The sequence below is a fragment of the Schistocerca nitens genome, chromosome 3, assembly GCF_023898315.1.
Source record: "Schistocerca nitens isolate TAMUIC-IGC-003100 chromosome 3, iqSchNite1.1, whole genome shotgun sequence".
NCBI classification, from domain to species: domain Eukaryota; kingdom Metazoa; phylum Arthropoda; class Insecta; order Orthoptera; family Acrididae; genus Schistocerca; species Schistocerca nitens.
In genome coordinates, this window is record NC_064616.1 from 159,289,254 (window position 1) to 159,310,364 (window position 21,111).

Here is a 21,111-nt window from a genome sequence, read left to right on the forward strand (position 1 = left end):
TCGCACCCCTCTCAGATTTAGTTATAAGTTGGCACAGTGGATAGGCCTTGAAAAACTGAACACAGATCAATTGAGAAAACAGGAAGAAGTTGTGTGGAACTGTGAAAAAATAAGCAAAATGTACAAACTTTTTTGGGAGTGATTATCACATCCACAAGAAAACCTAAATCGGGCAAGGTAGAAGAATCTTTTTACCCATTCGCCAAGTGTACAAGTTAGGTGGGTCGACAACATATTCCTGTCATGGGACGCACATGCCGTTACCAGTGTCGTATAGAATATATCAGATGTGTTTTCCTGTGGAGGAATCGGTTGACCTATGACCTTGCGATCAAATGTTTTCGGTTCCCATTGGAGAGGCACGTCCTTTCGTCTACTAATCGCACGGTTTTGCGATGCGGTCGCAAGACACAGACACTAAATTTATTACAGTGAACAGAGACGTCAATGAACGAACGGACAGATAATAACGATGTAAAAATAAAGTAAAATTCTCACTGGAGGGAAGACTTAAACCAAGGACCTTTCGTTCTGCAGCTGCTCACGCTACCACGAGACCACGGCGCTCCTGAGCTCACATTGTCCATGATGTTGCCTATGTGACCCATGGACTACTCAGTTTGTATATTTTGCTTATTTTTTCACAGTTCCACGCAACTTCTTCCTGTTTTCTCAATTGATCTGTGTTCAGTTTATCAAGGCCTATCCACTGTGCCAACTTATAACTAAATCTGAGGGGGGTGCGATGGGGAGGTTCCCTTGTGAGCACTATGGGACTCAACTTCTGAGGTCATTAGTCCCCTAGAACTTAGAACTAGTTAAACCTAACTAACCTAAGGACATCACAAACATCCATGCCCGAGGCAGGATTGGAACCTGCGACCGTAGCGGTCTTGCGGTTCCAGACTGCAGCTCCTTTAACCGCACGACCACTTCGGCCGGCTATGATTTTTGTGTTCTTGCTTAGTTAGCAGCAGTATTTTATTAATGGGTCATGTTTTAGCTTCATATTATTGCTTTCAAAAGAACTGAGAAATTGTAAGGTAAAACTGCATCTCCATATCTTAAGAAAACTCTAGCTGATGCTCTTATTGGGGTTTTGCGATTATGTCATGTGTTAAGAAGGATTTTCACTTGTAAATTTTGTTAAGAGGAACACTGCAGTGCGATGGTAATCCTTGTGCATAAATGCACCGTATAAGATCCAACCTGTGTGTTGGAAAGGGAGGGGAGGGGTGGGGGGTAGAGGCGCGGGAGCTCACGCGTGCACTAACGCACGCACGCCCGCTCACACGCAAGTCAGCCCAGATCGCTACGTCACACTTCCGTAGAAATACTGATATTTTTAAAATGCTAAATAAATTAAGAGCACCTAGTTGTTTTCAGCTGATAGCAGTTATCAGGGTACTATGGCCCGTTTTCATGCAGATTGGCAAGTTTCCAGTTCGGCACTGTATATATTTTTCTGTTTTTGTATGGCCACTCCAAGTGGGCTTCATCAAGCTTGTCTTAGAAAGGGAAGCAACTCCATGAATTACAAATTAGAGGTTTGGAAGGATGCAAATGGACTATTACTGAAATAATTCAACTGCTAACCTCTGTTATGGCTTAACCGTTTGTGAACATGCTGTCGGATCATCGGAAGGCAAGTTCGACGGTCATTGCCATGTGATGTTGTGGGGTTTCAGGCTCAGTGGGAATTGTTTACCAAAACAGCTCCCTCCTATATACAGCTTGGGCGTATGCGAGCGCATGTGGGACATTACCAAAATATATTGGGTGATTAAGATGGGATGGCACTTACTAGTGAAATTCGATCTAAAATCGCAGAGCTAGAGAATCAAATTAACGAAGTTAATCAGTGGTTGTCTGGAACTGATGCCGGAGCTGTGATTGGATGTGGGTGGAGGGTGGGGAGAGGGTGAGAGATTATCATATCCGGCCATACTATTTGCTGAGCTCCCCACTGCCTTGGAGGATCTGTTGCCGAAACACGGAATCTGGAAAGCGGATCTCGCACGGCTGTAATTCAAATATAGCATCTATGGGTTCAGAAGAATTGCACTGAGCGCTATAAAGCTTCACGTGATTAGCGACTAAGAAGATGACGTTTGAATCACATCAGGCTTACAGCAAGGAGGCCGTCGTTACCGCTTCCCTTGAAGCATCAACAACGCCGGCAGTCTGGCGATACTACATTAGGTAACAACAAGGGATATAGAAATGGCATTATGGTGTACTTTCAAACGAATTCTGGTTCTGCATATAGCACCACGATAGAGTCTGGAGTCTGAGAGGAGAGCGAACATTGCAAGTTATCAGTCATTATCAGCATACATCTTATTCACATACCTGGTAATTTCTGCAGCAACTGTTACATTTACGACGTGTTACCGCTAATGATGATTGTGCCCTATCTTCAAGGAAGGTCTCTGTGTGTCATGATCTCGAGTTGGGAACGCGGTAGGGGGGGGGGGGGGGGGACGGTCGACAGCATGTTTCGTGTGCTGTCCTGACTGACCTACTGACCTTTACCCAGAGAGTTTTCAACTGTTGCCCTGGTAAACATGTTAATTGAAGCTGTGTTGCCGAGACCCTGGTACGCTATCACTCGCCAAACATTACGACTGATGAACTCTGCCGCTAAGCGGCGTGAGTAAATGTAGCAAAATGTTTCACCCAGATGACCAACTGGCCTACTGCCATTTTTACTGCCAGAGGTGGCAGTTCTGTGTACAAAATTTATTTTGCACCTTTTATACTCCAAAATAAGCTCTTCATGTTCAGTCGTCCATTACTTCGACTATATGTACATACATGTTAAGTAATACGAGTATTTTGTAACTTTCTACGCTTTCTAGCGCTGGCCAGTAGTATACATAACGGAACGCCGGAGGCTGTTTCCACCTCCACACTAACTGAGTTGTGGTTGCAGGCAGGTCCACATTTCTGGTATCCATATCTTCGTTATCTCCGTGTGCGTATATCTAATTTATTACTCGATGACGCATAAGTGCTGAATTACATCGTAAACTTTCTATAAGTCACGAAACACGGGAGAAATGTGAGCTACCCATTCTGCTGCCTCCGGAATGCGAAGAACGAACAGAGCAAGCAATGTATCAAATGATGCATTTGTGTGAAAACCATGTTGATCCTACAGACGGAATAAACATTCACGATTATAAAATAGGATTTATTATTCTGCAATAGACTAACGTTCAGGAAACAAAGTTAAAACAATTCCAGCCCTCGGTCACAAAATTTAAGTCTTTTGACCTGGTTTCGACATTTCTATGAATGTCTTCATCAGAAATTGAATATTCAGACTGGCCTGTAATATAAGTACAAGCCGGCCGCTGGTGGACGAGCGGTTCTGGCGCTACAGTCTGGAACCGCACGACCGCTACGGTCGCAGGTTCGAATCCTGCCTCGGGCATGGATGTGTGTGTTGTCCTTAGGTTAGTTAGGTTTAAGTAGTTCTAAGTTCTAGGGGACTTATGACCTCAGCAGTTGAGTCCCATAGTGCTCAGAGCCATTTGAGCCGTAAGTACAAAATAATAGGAAGATTCTTTATATAAAAGTGTAAGTACTGACTAACAGTACAAGAAAGAAATAGTACTTACATGTCACGTATAAGATAAATATCAAGCGATAAGGCATTAGTCACACAAATTTAAAAAGGAATACATGGAAGGCGAGCCACAATGGGATGCTCATGCATAAAAAGCCACAGGACGCAACAGACTGAGGCGCCTCATAACTGCGGGCAGGTGAACATTACACCAGGAGTGCCATCTAGTAGCCGTAAATATAAATAGGGTACTTAACATGTAAAATATAGACAGATGAATGTTAAGATGAACATTCTTTAGTACATGAACTAACAGGCAAAGCTTCATTTGACAGCAGCATACATGGTAACTTTTTGTTTATGTAAAAGCTTACAAGTACAGTTTGAAGACTGAAAACTGATTAACAGTACAAAAAGAAACAGTACTTACATCTCAGTGTATAAAATAAATATCAAACGATAAAGCTTTAGTCATAGTTTTTAAAGTAGAATGCGTGGCATGCAAGCCACTACGGGCTGCTCGCGTATGTCGAGCTACAGGTAGCATCAGACTGAAAGCGAAAACAGTCGTTTTGCTGAAGTAAACTTAGATGACTGGTATGTTATGTGAGCATCCATCCATAAATCAGTCCTCATCACAGTCTCACAAGGTTATTCTAAAATCACCGTCGGACACTGTTGCCTTATCTTTACCTACCGAATCCCACGAGTTGCTGGACCCAGGAATATTCGATTTTCTTCAATCTGCTACCAGTGTTGGTACACATCAGGTCAGCTGTCTTCCACAACGCAGCCATAAAATCTTCTTCGACAGATTCTTCCTTAGTACTTTTCCATCTCCATAACTTTTTCGAACCAAATGTCACCTTCCACAACCCTTATCCCCTTACAACATATAAAGACACAAGACGCTGTCGGGTGGAATTGCAGCCTCTAGATTGGTTCAAATGGCTCTGAGGACTATGGGACTTAACATCTATGGTCATCAGTCCCCTAGAACTTAGAACTACTGAAACCTAACTAACCTAAGGACAGCACACAACACATAGCCATCACGAGGCAGAGAAAATCCCTGACCCCGCCGGGAATCGAACCCGGGAACCCGGGCGTGGGAAGCGAGAACGCAGCCTCTAGACACAGCCTGTGGTTTTCGCGCGACAGAGTATAATACCATAGTAGTGGAAGTAAGAAGTTTTAACAAACAGCATAAGCATCCACCATTGGCGAAATAACATGAGTGTGCCACACACGAAGGGGCACAGTGCTCTGTCTGATTTTATTCACGGTTGATCTGTCGAAACTTTTGTACCATAGACGTCGGAGAAGACTGCATAGATCTTTCCCAACTGGTAGTAATTCGCGGAAGGAAACACACGACACAAAGACGCTGAGCAGGCAGAGATTCACTGCCTAAGGCTGCGTTCACAGTGCCACCGACAATTGTCACCAGACGCGGTCGCCAAAGGTCGCCCGATAACATGGGCCGACAGACTGTACACAGATCCTTCCTCAGTATTGGCGAGATGGAGGAGGTTAGGTTAGGTCAGTTTCGGTTAGGATAAAATCTATTCTGTCAAGAAGATTAGGATCTATTTCAGCCTACGTTTGTTGGATGGACACCAGTGCTAGGAGATGAGTGCAGCATTGCGGCTTTTGCTACTAAAATGGCGCTGAATGAATGTGAATGGCCTATATCTGTCTCGGAAAGTACGTAGTGGGTATTGTATACTCTTTCCTCGCTTATTGGAACTACCCCAAACGTTTTACGATTATCTAAGTGAAAGAGAGAAACTTTTTATTACAGCGTCGAAATGAATCGAACTATTCCAGATACACTTACAACAATAACTTAATTCAGCGAAACATACATATATCATTTAACTTCCTACGATTAATTCACTATACGTGTGATAGAAAAACATAAATTTTAGAATCAGCTACTCTGAGCACATATAGCTCTGAAAAGTGAAAACACATACACATTTGCAAATCACCTCAAATAACAGACCCACCCAAACTGCTTGCATATAAACACCAGTAGGCAATGCTAATATTTCACAGGCAAGTAATGACCACCTATCGCAACACAAAGATCAGCTACAGTAACTTGAAGGATAAAATACACCACCTTTCTCACTTGTACTAATTGTTTTTTGAGGTTATGATATACGTCTTAAATATCTGCTAAAGTTTCTGCTTAAATGTGGTTTCTAATAAAATTTCTATTTCGGTCCATAGATAGCAGGATACATTCATATTATGGTATTATTTCTTCTCACCATACCACAAACTCCTTCTTTCTTGGACTAAACTTCTCAGTTTCTCACAGCCCATAGTTCCTTCGTGAGAAAGTTTACCCATTTGACCGAAGAAAACAAAGTGATCTGAATTTCACCGACTGTCGTGCGAAATCTGTACGTCCTGGCGATGAGCTTTGCTGCATTGTGACTGCGCATGCAATGGTATACTGATTTGAAAAGATCGTCCGTCTTCGAACGATGTTTTCCACTGGCGGAATTTACCAATGGCAATGCCACTGTGTCCGAAGGCCTATAGATATAGGATGGATACTCCTGAAAAAGTGAGCAATGAAAGAAATAAAAAGAGGTGGAAGGTGATACCCAGGAACATTGAAGTGTATTTTAGAACTGTTAATTTACAAACAAGGCCTAGTGATCCTGAGACTTATGGGGAAATTGTCGTAATGCCTGTTTTTCCGGAAAATAAAAAAATAATGCATTTGTTTATTTCTGTGCATGTGTTTCTGCTTTTCTTGCTCAAAAATGGTTCAAATGGCTCTGTGCACTATGGGACTTAACAACTGAGGTCATCAGTCCCCTAGAACTTAGAACTACTTAAACCTAACTAACCTAAGAACATCACACACATCCATGCCCGAGGCAGGAGTCGAACCTGCGACCGTTGCAGTCGTGCGGTTCCGGACTGAGGAGCCTAGAACGGCTCGGCCACCGCGGCCGGCGCTTTTCTTGCAGGTAATCTGTTAACAATTCTGTAAATCTGAATGTTGTTTGTGTACCTGATGCACTTTGGACATACCAGACGTTTAAACGGTAGATAGAGCCCGATAATCTGGTGAGAGCATTCCGTACTACGCATATCTCCAAGATCAGACCGGATTTCTCAAGTGACTTCAGTGCAACACTGTTTCTTTACAGTTTGCTGTACTACCAGATCTTCGCTATTGTACGTAGTTGACCTGTTTCTAGACGTTTGTTTATTGGTAACAGCAATTATGAATAACTGTTGCTGCAGTGGTTGCCAATCGAAGTACAACAAATGAGGAAAAATTAGTTTACACAGATATGGCCTACCAAGATCTAGTAGAAGGTGTTATTTCTAGACAAAGTATAGCGAAAATTCAGAAAATACGTATTATTTATGGTACTGCACGTCCATATACAGTGTGATTACAATTAAGCTTTGGTTACTTGAGAAGACTCCATTAAAAACGAGTGCTCTTATAACAATGAAACTTTGTGGAAACATCCAAAAGCACAAGACAAAGAGAAACAACGAATAAACCATTGAAAGAAACACATTTTAATTTCCACATGAATGAATAACATTTGTTAAATGCGTATCATTTTTATATTCCAGGTTACAAACGTTGCTAAGTGTGAGGACAATCTGCATCTACGACCTCATTTAACCCAGCTAGAGTTACCATTTCATGGATGTTCGCACCACATTTCGAAAAATGGACCATCGAATGTTTAGCTGTTGTGGGGCAACTCTTGAACTGCTTGAATATCGCACATTTAGTCCAGAATTCTCAGCCACGGTAACAGTAACTTCATTAACAGTTTGTTCCGCAACTGACCGTCGACCTCTTCCAGAAGCAGTTCCAAAATCGTCACTTAATTCAAACTTCTGAATCATGTTCTTCAACCCGAGTGCTGAAAGAGGATTTCTCCATATATCTTTAACGCATTGATACTCTCGAAGAGCAACAGTTTTACTGCTGTTTTGATAAAACAGCTTTGCGAATAAAGCTCTGTTCACATTGTTCATGCCATGTGTACTGTCTGCAACTTTAAAAGCACTGTGATACTTGTGTTTCAACCCTAGGTCACCGGGCCAGCACCGGCTCCTAACGACAAGCGATGACACTGACCTTGCAAACAACGTACATCCTGCAGCGCACTGTTCCTTTAGAGTTGGTACCCATAAGGTTAACACGAAGGCCTACTGAAAAGTAATTCATCCGAATTTTTTATATGAAAACTCTTAAAGTTTTTCAAAATCAAACAAATATTTTTAATATTCTACATCTTATTTTTCATGTCTGTTTATCTGCTGCCCTCTGCCCCTGGAAGGGCCGTATTATAGCGTGTAACATGGAAGTGTGAAACGTAACTACACTGCTGGCCACCGTAAATGCAACACCCTGAAGGAAGCATCCAAATCAAGTGAAATTTACACCATGAGTTTCAAGCGATGAGATATGCAACTGATTAGAATTTCAGCGCAAACGCACATCACGCGCGCCTGTGGCGCCACTTCATAGCGCCATTTAAGGCTTGGCGATTTCGACGAGTGTACGTTCGGCACGTGTGTGTACCTTGTGGTTGTTTCACAAGACGATCAGTTATGCCTCGTAGACAACAGCGAACATCTTTTGATCAAGTATCCGAGTTCGACAGAGGAAGGATAGTGGCTTACCGAGATTGTGGATTATCATACAGAGAAATCGCTAGTCGTGTTGGACGAAACCAAACAACTGTAATGCGGATATGTGACCGTTGGATGCAGGAGGGTACGACGGACCGACGTGGTCGATCGCATTCACCTCGGTGCACCACTGTACGTGCTGATAGGCAAATTGTGCGCATGGCAGTGACGGATCGCTTAGTGACATCCCGAACCATAGCACAGCACATTGCGTCTGTAACGCATCATCCAGTGTCTGCGCGTACCATTCGACGCCATTTACAGCAGAGTGGTCTGTCCGCAAGACGTCCATTGCTTCGTCTACCATTGACGCGGAACCACAGACGTCTCCGTCGCCAATGGTGTGATGACAGACGGATGTGGACGGCAGAATGGAATGACGTTGTCTTTACTGACGAGGCAGGCTTCTGTCTGCAGCACCACGATGGTCGAATTCGAGTGTGGAGACACCGTGGAGAGAGGATGCTGGATAGCTGCATTATGCACCGCCACACTGGTCTTGCACCGGGTGTTATGGTATGGGGTGGTATTGGATATTACTCTCGCACGCCTCTAGTACGCATTGCCGGTACTTTAAATAGCCGGCGCTACATATCCGAGGTGCTGGAGCCAGTTGTCCTTCCGTACCTTCAGGGCTCGGCCACAGCCATATTTCAACAGGATAATGCGCGACTACACGTGGCACGCATTGTCCAAAGGTTCTTCGTCAATAACCAGATTGAATTGCTTCCCTGGCCGGCTCGCTCTCCGGATCTTTCGCCGATAGAAAACATGTGGTGCATGGTTGCTCAACGAGTGACCCAGATTACATCCCCAGCTGCCACACCAGATGATCTTTGGCAACGTGTGGAAGCTGCTTGGGCTGCTGTACCCCAGGAACACATCCAACGTCTCTTTGACTCAATGCCGAGACGTGTGGCAGCGGTGATCTTCAACAATGGCGGCTACTCTGGCTACTGATTCTGGCAGGAACCACATGTCACAGACGTCTGTAAACGTAATCATTTGATACTTGGTCAACATGTTATCTACAAAATAAATTTTGTTGTGTTACCTCTTGTCTTTCTTGGTGTTGCATTTACGGTGGCCAGCAGTGTATGTAGGTGCGTGAGAAATAGCGGGGCTGTAATCGAGTTTCGAATTCGAAGTACTCGTCCATACATGGAGCATCTTTTCCTTCAGCATGAATATGCTGGACCCTGCACGAGCGCTGTGACATATGCAACAATCAATCCGACGCCTTGGGTTCATTTACATCGATCATCCTTCATTTAGCCCCGACTTGGTCTCATCCGATTTTCAGCTGTTCCAAAACTTAAGGAACACGTTCCAGCATTTCACTTTGATGGTGATTTGAAGCGGTGCAACTTGAGGTAACTGTAATAACTTCGAAAACATTTGGAGCACCTCTGGCGTGGCACGAATGGTAAACGCTGGTACGAGGGTTTCAAAAAGATGAGTGTCAATAGACCATGTGCTTACGGATACAGACAGTAAATATTGTAAAGTAATTATAGGTGATCTTGTAATTTCGGATCATTACTGTCAGATAAAAAGACAGGCTCAGTGAAAGCTGCAAAACATACATGAGATACGTGCTTTATCGAGGTCATTGGCAAATCAAACTGGGAAGAACTGTGTACCGAAAGAAGTGTAGATGCTAATTTCTCTAAATTTCGTACAGCGTTTCAATTAATTTTTCATTTTTCATTTAATTCTAAATGTAGCCATTTATACTGCAGCAAATAAGCAAAATAGGTGGATGACTGCGAGTATTAGAAATTCCTCACAGGTTCTTAAGTTTCTCAGTTTTTAGGAAAAGCGCTGCACTGATCCACAGTTCCTTGCGTACTCCACAGGCATAAAGAGTATGCAGGGGGTACGGCTTGTAGCAAAAAACTATTCGACGTAAAAATAATATATAACACAAAAATAGCAAAGTTGGGTGGGATGTTATAAAACGAGAAACTGGAAGAGACAGAAGTGTAATAACATACACATCAAAGAACGGGCAGAATAATAGAGTGACCTCGGCAGTTAGTAGATTGTGTAAATGGTTATTTCTCTGGTGTTACGTGGAAGCTGCAACAAATTCTTCATAAGACGCATGTAGTATCCACAGTGACTCACACTGCAAGCACAATGACATTGTTTCCCACAACAGACCTTCAGGTTAGGAAGACACTACAACAATTAAAAAATTAGATGTCAGCAGGCATAGATGAGATTCCTGTCTCTGAACTGAAGGCGTGCATATATAGCATACAAGCCCCATTAACAACAACAATAATTTACTCCTTTAGTTGAGTTGTTTTTCAGAGTATGTACAACATGCATGAGTGGTCCCCTTACTAAAGAAAAGTAACGCGAGAAACATTGAAAATTGCAGGCCAGGTTCGCTTTTGACTTCATTCTCAAAAATAGTAGAAGATATCATGAAAGAGATGGTGATAAGTTACTTGAGTAAGGGCTCTTTAACGAAGCACTGTTGGTGCTGTGTAGATCTGGTACAACCAACAACGGTCTTTAGGAGTCGAACTGTAGTCTGCAGCGGAAAGACTTACAGGTAAATTGCAAACAAACTCAATAGTTGTTCAGTGTTCAAGTGTAGGCGTCGAATGTGTTGAACCTTTCCCTCAAAAATTAAAACATGTTTAGAAAAGGAGATTTCTGTCTGATAAAAGTGTACAATGCAGTTCAAACTGGCTTGTTTTAGAAGTCCATCCCCGACAACTCAGAGGTTAGCGGGACACAGAGTTCAACTATTTTGCGTGACCCAGTGTTCCACACTTTCAATGTGTTTGGGAAACTTCACTTAGCCCGGTTAAATCTGAAGGCTGCTGATTGCCTAATGCTTCTGCCGATACCAGTTTCAGTCACACGAGCATCTTAAGGTGACCTACACATACATGAAAACATCAATTTAAATATAAACGAACGATTTTACCAAACATATTGTCTTTGTCATAAATTCTTACTAAGTTTTATTTTTGCCGCGAAACTTATGAGACGAGATCCTTGAAGGTGAAAATACAAAAATCTCACTCTAATATTGTAAAACTTTGTCATTTCACTCGCAGAAAATGTCAGACTATGGCAGTATATTGTTTGGTACACACGAATTATTTCCTATAAACGTCTCATTTTCTACTGCAACATCAAAGAAGAATTGGAAATCGTGTTCACCATTGTAGCACTAACGCGAGCTTCTGTTTCGTTTTCTTCGGCCAACATCTGTCTGATGATTTTTCTGACGTTTCGCCATCACGAGTGGCTGGCATTGTCAGAGCTTCATCCTCCACTGCTTCCCCGCCGTCATTTCCGGTGCTGTTCTCCACTTGCTACCTGCAAAGGTCGTTCGCTGCAACACGGGAATCCCGGATCGGTTGACCTTGAGGCTTTCTTCTTTCTTTAAGCTATTCTCTATAGCTGCTCTGAACAAGCGGGTGTTATAGCTCTTCTCTAGATTCAGAATGTCAGTGTCGGCGAATTTTACTATGTAGTCGCCCTCACACAGCGTGTGCTTTGCCACGGCCCATTTATCCACCTGCCCCAACCTCCAATGTTGCTTATGTTCTGTTATCCTGGTGTTGGTTGGTTGGTTGGTTGAGCGTTCAATCATTCCAACATGAACGTTTCCGCATGTGCACGGCATGCGTATATTCCTGGCATTGCAAGTGGATCTCTTTTCTCCTTTCCCGATCTGAGACACTTTTTTATCTTCTTTTTCGGTTTGTAAGTAGTTTTTATGCCGTGTTTGTGCAACATACGGCGGAGTCTGTACGTTACTCTGGAAATGTACGGCAGAAAGGCTGTACCCGACACTTCTTTTTCCGATGTCTCACTTCGCCAGGTGTTTGACTATTATACCTCTAATATAACTTGTGGAGAACCCATTGCTTCTCAGAACACTTTCCAGATGTTGCATTTCGCGTCTGAGGTGCTGCGGTTCACATATTAGTCTTGCTCGCGTTGTGAGCGTATTAGTCATGCCTCATTTTTTGCTTGGGTGGTAATTTGACAGTTTATGTAGGTATTGGTCTGTGTGCGTCGGTTTTCGATCCCTTGTGACCAGGGCATGTAGAAATGGTAGTTGTTTGTCCTTTTCTACTTCCATGGTAAATTTTGTGTCAGCATGGAGGCTGTTCAAGTGCCTTAGGAAGTCACCGAACTGTTCCTTACCATGACTCCACACAAGGAAGGTATCATCGGTGTATCTGTACCACACTTTGGGTTTAGAAGGTGCCGAGTCCAGTGTCTGTGCTACCCTACAGTTACGGTATCGCAGTCACTATCGCCGTAGGACAGTTCCAAGTGGTTATTGTGAATTACCATTTGACGGTAGTATTGCTGAACCCATATACAGGGTGGTTATAGCTGAAATGCGGCTACTCACGCAGGACCAGTATGGGGTGTAATCATTGTATGGCAGCGAAACGTGGTAGATATGCTAATGTGTTAATGGAGTACCGATTTATGCAGGAACAATTAGTCATAATTTCGGCCACCAGGTGCACATCCGGTGCTGTGAATGCAAGAAAGACGATTAGAAATTTTTTCATGTGTAGTGGATTAGGAACGGGTTGTGAGCAATAAAGGTGAACCAAGTTATCACTGAAGATGTCTACGGGATGGAGTATCCGTAAAACGACGTGATCAACAGTTGTTCATGTTGTAACGGCGACCAGACCAGTCGTGGGGTTGAAGTGACGGAAAACGCGGTGGGACCCGCGGAGCGGCCCGCGAACAACAACACAACAGGAGAGGATGGACACGACCAACGAAGGACCTTACGATAACAAGTACGAAACAACAGAGTCAAGAAAGCCTAACTAGAGAACCACGTCCACTCGTGAACAAAACACGAAAGTAAATGCGCTGTATAAGGCGAGGCGATATGTCCTGAGACGTATGCAAGGTTAGACTCGCAGGCTGAATTTTTTTTTTTTCCTTTATTGAGTTTCGATTCCCCCCAAAGGGGGCGAGCTGGCAGCAGCTTAGTATGCCGCTCTTCAGCCTACAGAATTTGTTTTAAAAATATGAAGATAATAAACAATAAACACTTGAACACTGCACTAAAAAGTTGGCAAATATGACATACCACAGCCGAGGGCAGGTGGGGGGAACCTGGACAGATGATGTGAAAATAAAAAAGGGGGGAAGGAGAGGAAAAACGAAGGATGAGAAGGGGGAAAACGAGCCGATGGAGGACGAGGACCCATAAGAGAGGGGGGGGATGCGGGGCAGATGAGACAGGGAGTGGGGAAAGGCGGAGGATGGGAATGCAGAAGGACTCGGGGAGGGGGGGAGAGAAGGGAGGTAGGGAGAGGGTATGTGGGGAGAAAACAGGATGGAAGGGGAGGTCGGAAGAGGGAGCCCAGGGAAAGCACAGAGGAAAGGAGGGGGGGTGAGGATCAGAGTTGATAGGAGGGATAAATGGAGAGAGAGAGGGCATCATCTGGGAGGGTGAGTTGATGGAAGCCACCTTGGGAAAGGAGATGAAGGGTGTAGAGATGGAGGGTAGGGGGGACACAACAGTGTCGGCATGGCATGGGGTGGGGATGGGAGAGGAGAGGAGCAACCAGGGGGTGAGGGGGATCAAGGCGGCAGGAGGTGTAGAGTATGTGGAGAAGTTCGAGGAATAGGAGGAGGCTGAGCTTTTTCTTTCCTTTATTGTGATTTTAACACCTTATACAAAAGGTGGGCTGGCAACGGTAATATTATGCCACTCTTCAGCCACAGTCAGTACAAAGAGAAACAATGAAGACACAGACAAACATAACAGAATGGTGGAGAAAAAAAAACAGTAGACACATTAATTAAAAAAAACACGGGGCCATTTACAGGTGGAGTAAACGATAAAAAAAAGGGTCAGCACTGTACACAAACACTGACGACTGAGAGAACACACGTGAACGATGGAGCATGGTTCAGTGAAAACACTGAAGCACTAACACGACGGCAGACACACACAACTGATGGTGATGATCTCCAGCGTGTGAATGTTCATGTAACGTGTGCGAGTCCAGGGACCTGCCAAAAGGGGAAAGGTGGGGGAGTAGGGAGAGGGGAGCGTGTAGATGCCAGTGGCAGAGGAGATGGGGCTGAGGAAAGAAGGCATGGGGGGGTAGGGAAAGCCGGGGGGAGGGGAGGAGGAAGAGAAGGGAGAGAGGGTGCCCTAAGGAAAAAACACAGGCTGTGGAAGAGGAGGATCCAAGTTGGTAGGAGGGGTAGATGGAGGGGCTGAGCGCATCATCAGGGAGGGGGAGTTGGTGGAAGGCACCTTGGGCGAGGATATGGAGAGTGGAGATATGGAGAGCAGGTGGGATGTGGGAATGCAGGCGCAGCAGCAGACAGGGGTGGGAGAGGATGGGAGAGAGCAACAGGTGGAGGGGTTCAAGTTTATGGGAGGTGTAGAGTATCCATATCCATTCGAGGAAAAGGAGGAGGTGTGGGAATGGAATAAGGTCGTACAGGATCCGCCTGGGGAGGGTAGACAGATGTGATAGGTGAGGCAGAGAGCACGGCGTTCTAGGATTTGAAGGGATTTGTAAAAGGCAGGAGGGGCAGAGATCCAGGGAGGGTGGGCATAGCGGAGGATAGGGTGGATGAGGGTTTTATAGGTATGGAGGGTGATGGAGGGGTCCAGACCCCATGTGCGGCCAGAAAGGAGCTTGAGGAGATGGAGTCGGGAGCATGCCTTGGCTTGTATTGTCCGGAGATGGGGGGTCTAGGAGAGGCGACGATCAAGGGTGACGCCAAGGTACTTGAGGGTGGGGGTGAGTAGGATAGGATGGCTATAAATGATGATATAGAAATGAAGGATACGGAAGGAAGTGGTGGTTTTGCCTACAATGATCGTCTGGGTCTTAGAACGATTGGCCTTGAACAACCACTGTTTGCACCAAATGATGAACTGGTCAAGATGGGATTGGAGAAGGCGTTGGGAGCGCTTCAGGGTGGGGGCGAGGGCGAGGAAGGCGGTGTCATCGGCATACTGGAGAAGGTGGAAGGGGGGTGTAGGCAGCGGCATATCTGCCATGTACTGAAGGTAGAGAAGAGGGGAGAGGACAGAACCTTGGGGCACGCCAATGGAGGGGTAGAAGGTGTAGGGATCTGTGTTATGGATGATGACATAGGAAGGACGTTGGGAAAGAAAGGACCCGATCAGATGCACATAATTGATAGGAAGGGCGAAGGTTTGGGGCTTGAAGAGGAGACCGGAATGCCATACACGGTCGTAAGCACGCTCAAGGTCGAGGGAGAGGAAGATGGCGGACCGATGGGAGTTGAGCTGTTCCGAGATGAGATGAGTAAGGTGAAGGAGAAGGTCATCAGTAGAAAAGGATGGTCGAAAGCCACACCGGGTAGCGGGAAGCAGGCAGTGCTGTCGGAGATGCTGGTGGATGCGTCAGGTAAGACCGAGATAAGGCTGATGGGACGGTAGGAGGAGACAGCGGATGGCGGTTTTTCGGATTTGAGGAACATCAGGATATGGGAGGTTTTCCACAGGTCAGGGTAGTAGCCGGTGGACAAGACTACATTATAGAGCCTGACCAGGGTGGAGAGGAGGGAGGCGGGAGCTTCACAGAGGTGGCAATAGGTAACATGATCGTGACTGGAGCGGTGTTGTGTTTCGTGCAGAGTGTAAGGATGATATCGAGAGTGGTGATGGAGGCATTGAGTTCATTGTGTGTAATGTTGTCCAAGTACTGGAAGCCAGGAGCGAGTGGAGGGACAGAGGTGTCAGTTCGATCGTGGACATCCAGGAAGAGGGAGTAATCGAACTGGGGATCGTCAGGGAGGGTAAAGATATCAGAAAGATAGGAGGCAAAGTGATTGGCCTTACTAAGGTTGTCAGGGAATGGTTAGTCATCATGGAGGAGAGGGTAGTGGGGGGGGGATTTAGATCGGATAAGGCAGCGGAAGACAGACCAGTACTTGGACGAGTTGATAGGAAGTGTAGCATTAAGACAGATGCATGTCTGTCGCCAGTCCCGGCGTTTCTTAGCCGTGAGCAAGTTTCTGATGTGTCTTTGTAGTTGTCGGTGGCGTCGCAGTGGGTCCAGGTCATGCGTGCGAAGGAAGGCACAGTAGAGATGGCAGGATTCATGGAGGAGGAGGACAGTATGTGGGGGTAAATTAGGAAGGACGCTGCAGGTGGATGGCGACAGTAGGGACGTGGGTGGGCCTCCATGGCCTCAGACAAGGTCTGCTGGAGAAAGGAGGCGGCATAGGTAACATCATCAGGGTGGTGGTAGGTGAGGGGGTGACTATCAACCTGGGTAAAGAGGGTATCCCGGTAGGCATTCGAGTCGACATGGGAATAATCATGGACGTATTTCGGGGGAGGGTCGATGTGAGGATCGGGATGGGGGCGACGACCGTCTGAAACAGTGAGGAGGACATGGAGATGGTCACTACCAATAGGGTCAAGGACATCCACCGCTATGTGCCCAAGGAGGTTGGGGGAGGAGAGGACGACATCTGGAATGGTATTGGATTCAGGGCGGGTGTACTGGGGAATGGGAACGAGGTTGCCTTGGAGGGAGGAGAGGAACCGATGCCACTGCCGTAGCTGCGTGGCGGAACGACTATGGATTTTGGGGTCGGCGGCGATCACGTAGGAGTAGAAGGTGTGGTCGATGTGGGAAAGGAAGTCAAAAGGGATCGGGGCGTTAGGGCGGACATAGATAGTGGCACAGGTGACGGTAAGGCCAGGGAAGAAGAGACTGAGGATCAGGTGTTCATTGAGGTCGGGAAGGAGGGGTTGGAGCCAAACAGGGATCAGGCGGTGGTGGCCAATGGCTACCCCACTACGCACTATCGGGAGGGGATTATCGAAGCGGTGAATGAGGTAGGGCGAGGTGTGTATGGTATGTTGGGACTGAAGAAAGGTTTCGTTGAGGAGGAAGGCATCCACGCGGTGGGTTGTGAGTGTGTGTAGGAGGAGGTTCTTGTTTGCTCGAAGGGAGCGGATGTTATTGAACAAGATACGGTGCTGTCATGCCATGACAGGAATTTAGACAAGGGTGTCAAGACGGGAGAAGGTGAAGTGGGCTTGGTTATGGGAGTAGGTGGCATAGGTGTTCAGGTGGAAGACGGACCAGGCGGCGAGGGATATCTGCTGGAGGGTGTGGGGGCGCTGGAACGGGTGGACGTTCTGGAGGACGATGGTTATAAACCTGATGATGTCCTCGGCACTCAGATATTGGGTGTGCATTGTAGCGCAGGCACCTCTGGCAGTGGAGGGATTGAGGAGGGGAATGGGAGGGGTCGACTTTGTACCGCTGATGGAATAGGGGGGCACCCTCCTTCAGGAGACGGTCGATGGAAGTGGCGTAGGCTGAGCGACAGGGGACGCTGCTATTGGCCGCTGCCACCACGTGTTCCACTGTGGCGCCCTCACTCTAAATGCAGGCCAGAAGGCACCCTCCGCCACAGCTTATGGCGCGATGGTGCAGAGGCATCTAGTGGTCTTCGACGTCCATGACGTCTGGCGGGGATTCAAATTCTGCGGCGCGCGGTACCAGAGTTCACAGCAGTTCCGATGCAATCTCAATAACGTGTTTCTGTGTACTGCCTTTCAGATTAGGTAGAGACCGAATGTGTCGCCGGTAAACAATTTTGCTGGCCAGTGTGGCCGAGCGGTTCTAGGGGCTTCAATCCGGAACCGCGCTACAGCTACGGTCGCAGGTTCAAATCTGGCCTCGTGGATAGATGTGTGTGATGTGCTTAGGTTACTTAGATTTAAGTAATTCTAAGTCTAGGGGACTAATGACCTCAGATGTTAAGTCCCATAGTGCTTAGAGCCATTTAAAAATTTTTTTTTAGATATCCCCATAGTCAAAAGTTACATGGATTCATATATGATCATGCAGCCCACGCATCTGGAAAGCCTCTGCCGGCCGCGGTGGTCTCGCGGTTCTAGGCGCGCAGTCCGGAACCGTGCGACTGCTACGGTCGCAGGTTCGAATCCTGCCTCGGGCATGGCTGTGTGTGATGTCCTTAGGTTAGGTTTAAGTAGTTCTAAGTTCTAGGGGACTGATGAAAAATGGCTCTGAGCACTATGCGACTCAACTTCTGAGGTCATCAGTCGCCTAGAACGTAGAACTAATTAAACCTAACTAACCTAAGGACATCATACACATCCATGCCCGAGGCAGGATTCGAACCTGCGACCGTAGCGGTCACGCGGTTCCAGACTGAAGCGCCTTTAACCGCACGGCCTAGGGGACTGATGACCACAGCAGTTGAGTCCCATAGTGCTCAGAGCCATTTGAACCATTTTTTGGAAAGCCTCTGGAGATAAGACGTTTGTGGAATGTTACGTTAAGAAAATCTTTCACTGGGCGAGCGACATGTGGTGTTGCCCCATCTTGTATCAAAACATTGGTTTCCAAACAGTTTCGCTCTTCCAAATGAGGAATCACATACTGCATGAGGAGGTCCCGATAACGTGCAGACATTATGGTATGCTTGACAAGTTCTCTGGGTGTATTGTCTTCAAACAAGAACAAATCTAGAATAAAGGTGTTTGTGTATCCACACCACACCGTGACACACGGCAAGTGCAGTGGCTGTTTGTGCACAACACACGGCTCAACAGTACCCCAAATTCGACAGTTCTGTGTATTCACTGCACCCTGTAGTGTAAAATATGACTCGTCACTCCATAGAATATTGCTCCGCCACATGTCATCAAGGTCGACCAGTACCAGGAACCGAAGAGTAAATTCATAACGTTGCTGCGGATGAAGGGGTTTCAGTTACTGCGCCGTCTGGATATTGTACGGATACCAGTATTCTCGACAGCTATTATGTTCACTGACGTTATGGCTTGTCAAATGACAGCGTGGATGTCATACTGTCATGCAGACAGTATACAATGCCAGATTTGCGTCTGGTGGCCAACATTCTTTAAAGTTTTCCGTCGTAAAGCTCCATTAACGTATCTACCAAATTTCACTGCTATACGATAACGACAACCCACACTGGACCTCCGTGATAGACTGTACGTTAACTATAACCACCCTGTAGTGTTGTTACGATACGGACAATTTCTAAAATTGACATGACAAACATTTTACCTGTTTAAAATTAAAATTTTATTTTGACTGCAAGAATTTTCTCTGCTAAGCGTCGCTGAAAAAGGAAATCTTTGTGACTATTTATGACAAGAACAACCTGTTAAATAAAGCTTTCTGTTCTCTTATATACATTCATGGTAAGTATAGATCGCCAGACGACGGTCATGTCCTTGAAATCTCTTTAGACAAATAAAGTAGGGAATACAGCACCATTTTGGTGAATATAACGAAGTTTATTAAAGAGCTCCTCTAATTTGTATTTAGCTACAGGGTGGTTCACAAAGAATGAATAGATTTCAGTTGTTTATTACAGAGAAACTATGAAAGATAGAAACGCATGGTTCATGTTACTGAACTGAGGAAGTTTCAGTGTTTTATGTTTGCACAGATACTACACCATACGCTCAACAAGAGCACCACGCGTTGCTGGAAAAACATCGAAACAGTAGTCCATTTCATTTCACCCACGAATCAACAGTTCCGTGTCTATTGAATCGATAGATTCAACAATTCGATTTCGCAGCTCTTGAAGAGTAGCTGCCATCGGTGGGACGAAAACTCCGTTTTTTATGTTCACCCACAGTAACAATGATCGGAAGGTGTGAGGTCTGGTGACCATGGAGGCGAAAAGGAACGAGCAAGGTCTTGTTGTCCAACACACAAAATCATTTGTCTTGTGAAAATAATTACAACAGTCCAGTCGGCAAGGTAGATTTATTCAAAGTGGCCGATGTCCATCATTACATGATCATCTTCAGAGCTAGACATTTTAATGGGCAATAGCTGTATGGAGCAGGAACCACTGAATGACGGTAGTGAATTGATTTTTTTTTCTTGTCGTGTAGTAGCCGTGTTGCTACAAACAAACAATGTTGCTATGTCGCTGCTGTTTCAAAACTCTGAACCTTCCTCTATCAAGTGACATGAGCAATGTCTTTCTATCTTTTATAGTTCGTCTATAATAAACAACCGGAGTTTGTTCTTTCTTTTTGAATCACCTGATACTACATATTCTTAGTTATAGCTCCAGATGACTGTTTTATAAGTCATTCCCATAGTCGAAACACCAGTACTTACAAGGGAACCTCTCCATCGCCCCCCCCGCCACCAGATTTAGTTATCAGTTGGCTCAGTGGATAGGCCTTGAAAAACTGAACACAGATCAATTGAGAAAACAGGAAGACGTTTTGTGGAACTATGAAAAAAATAAGCAAAAATATACAAACTGAGCAGTCCATGCGCAAGATAGGCAACATCAAGGATAATCTGAGCTAAGGACCGCCGTGATACCGTGCTTAGCGTGAGCAGCTGAGGAACGAGAGGTCCTTAGTACAAGTCTTTATTTTTGCAAAGTTGTGATCTGTCCGTTCGTTGACGTCTCTATTCACTGTAATAAGTTTAATTTCTGTGTTTTGCGACCGCACCGCAAAACCATGCGATTAGTAGACGAAAGGACGTGCCTCTCCAATGGGAAACGAAAACATTTGATCGCAAGGTCATAGGTCAACCGATTCCTCCACAGGAAAACACGTGTGATATATTCTATACGACACTGGTGACGGCATGTGCGTCACATGACAGGAAAATGTTGTCGACCCGATTTAGATTTTCTTGTGGATGTGATAATCACTCCCAAAAAAGTGATGAAAACATAAGAGTTTGTCACATAATCTGCAACAAATGAATGCAACAGTTTCACAGTCGCCCAGTTTTCCCTGTGCTCTGTCAAAACATACGTTTTTAACGTTTTCAAAT

At 45.5% G+C, this 21,111-nt stretch overlaps 1 protein-coding gene across 1 annotated transcript in view; it reads right to left on the minus strand.

Annotated features, from left to right (window-relative positions):
* Window positions 1-21,111, minus strand: part of LOC126249118 (WSC domain-containing protein 1-like) — a 155,653-nt gene that overhangs the window by 133,819 nt on the left and 723 nt on the right. The gene's annotated exons all lie outside the window — the stretch shown is intronic.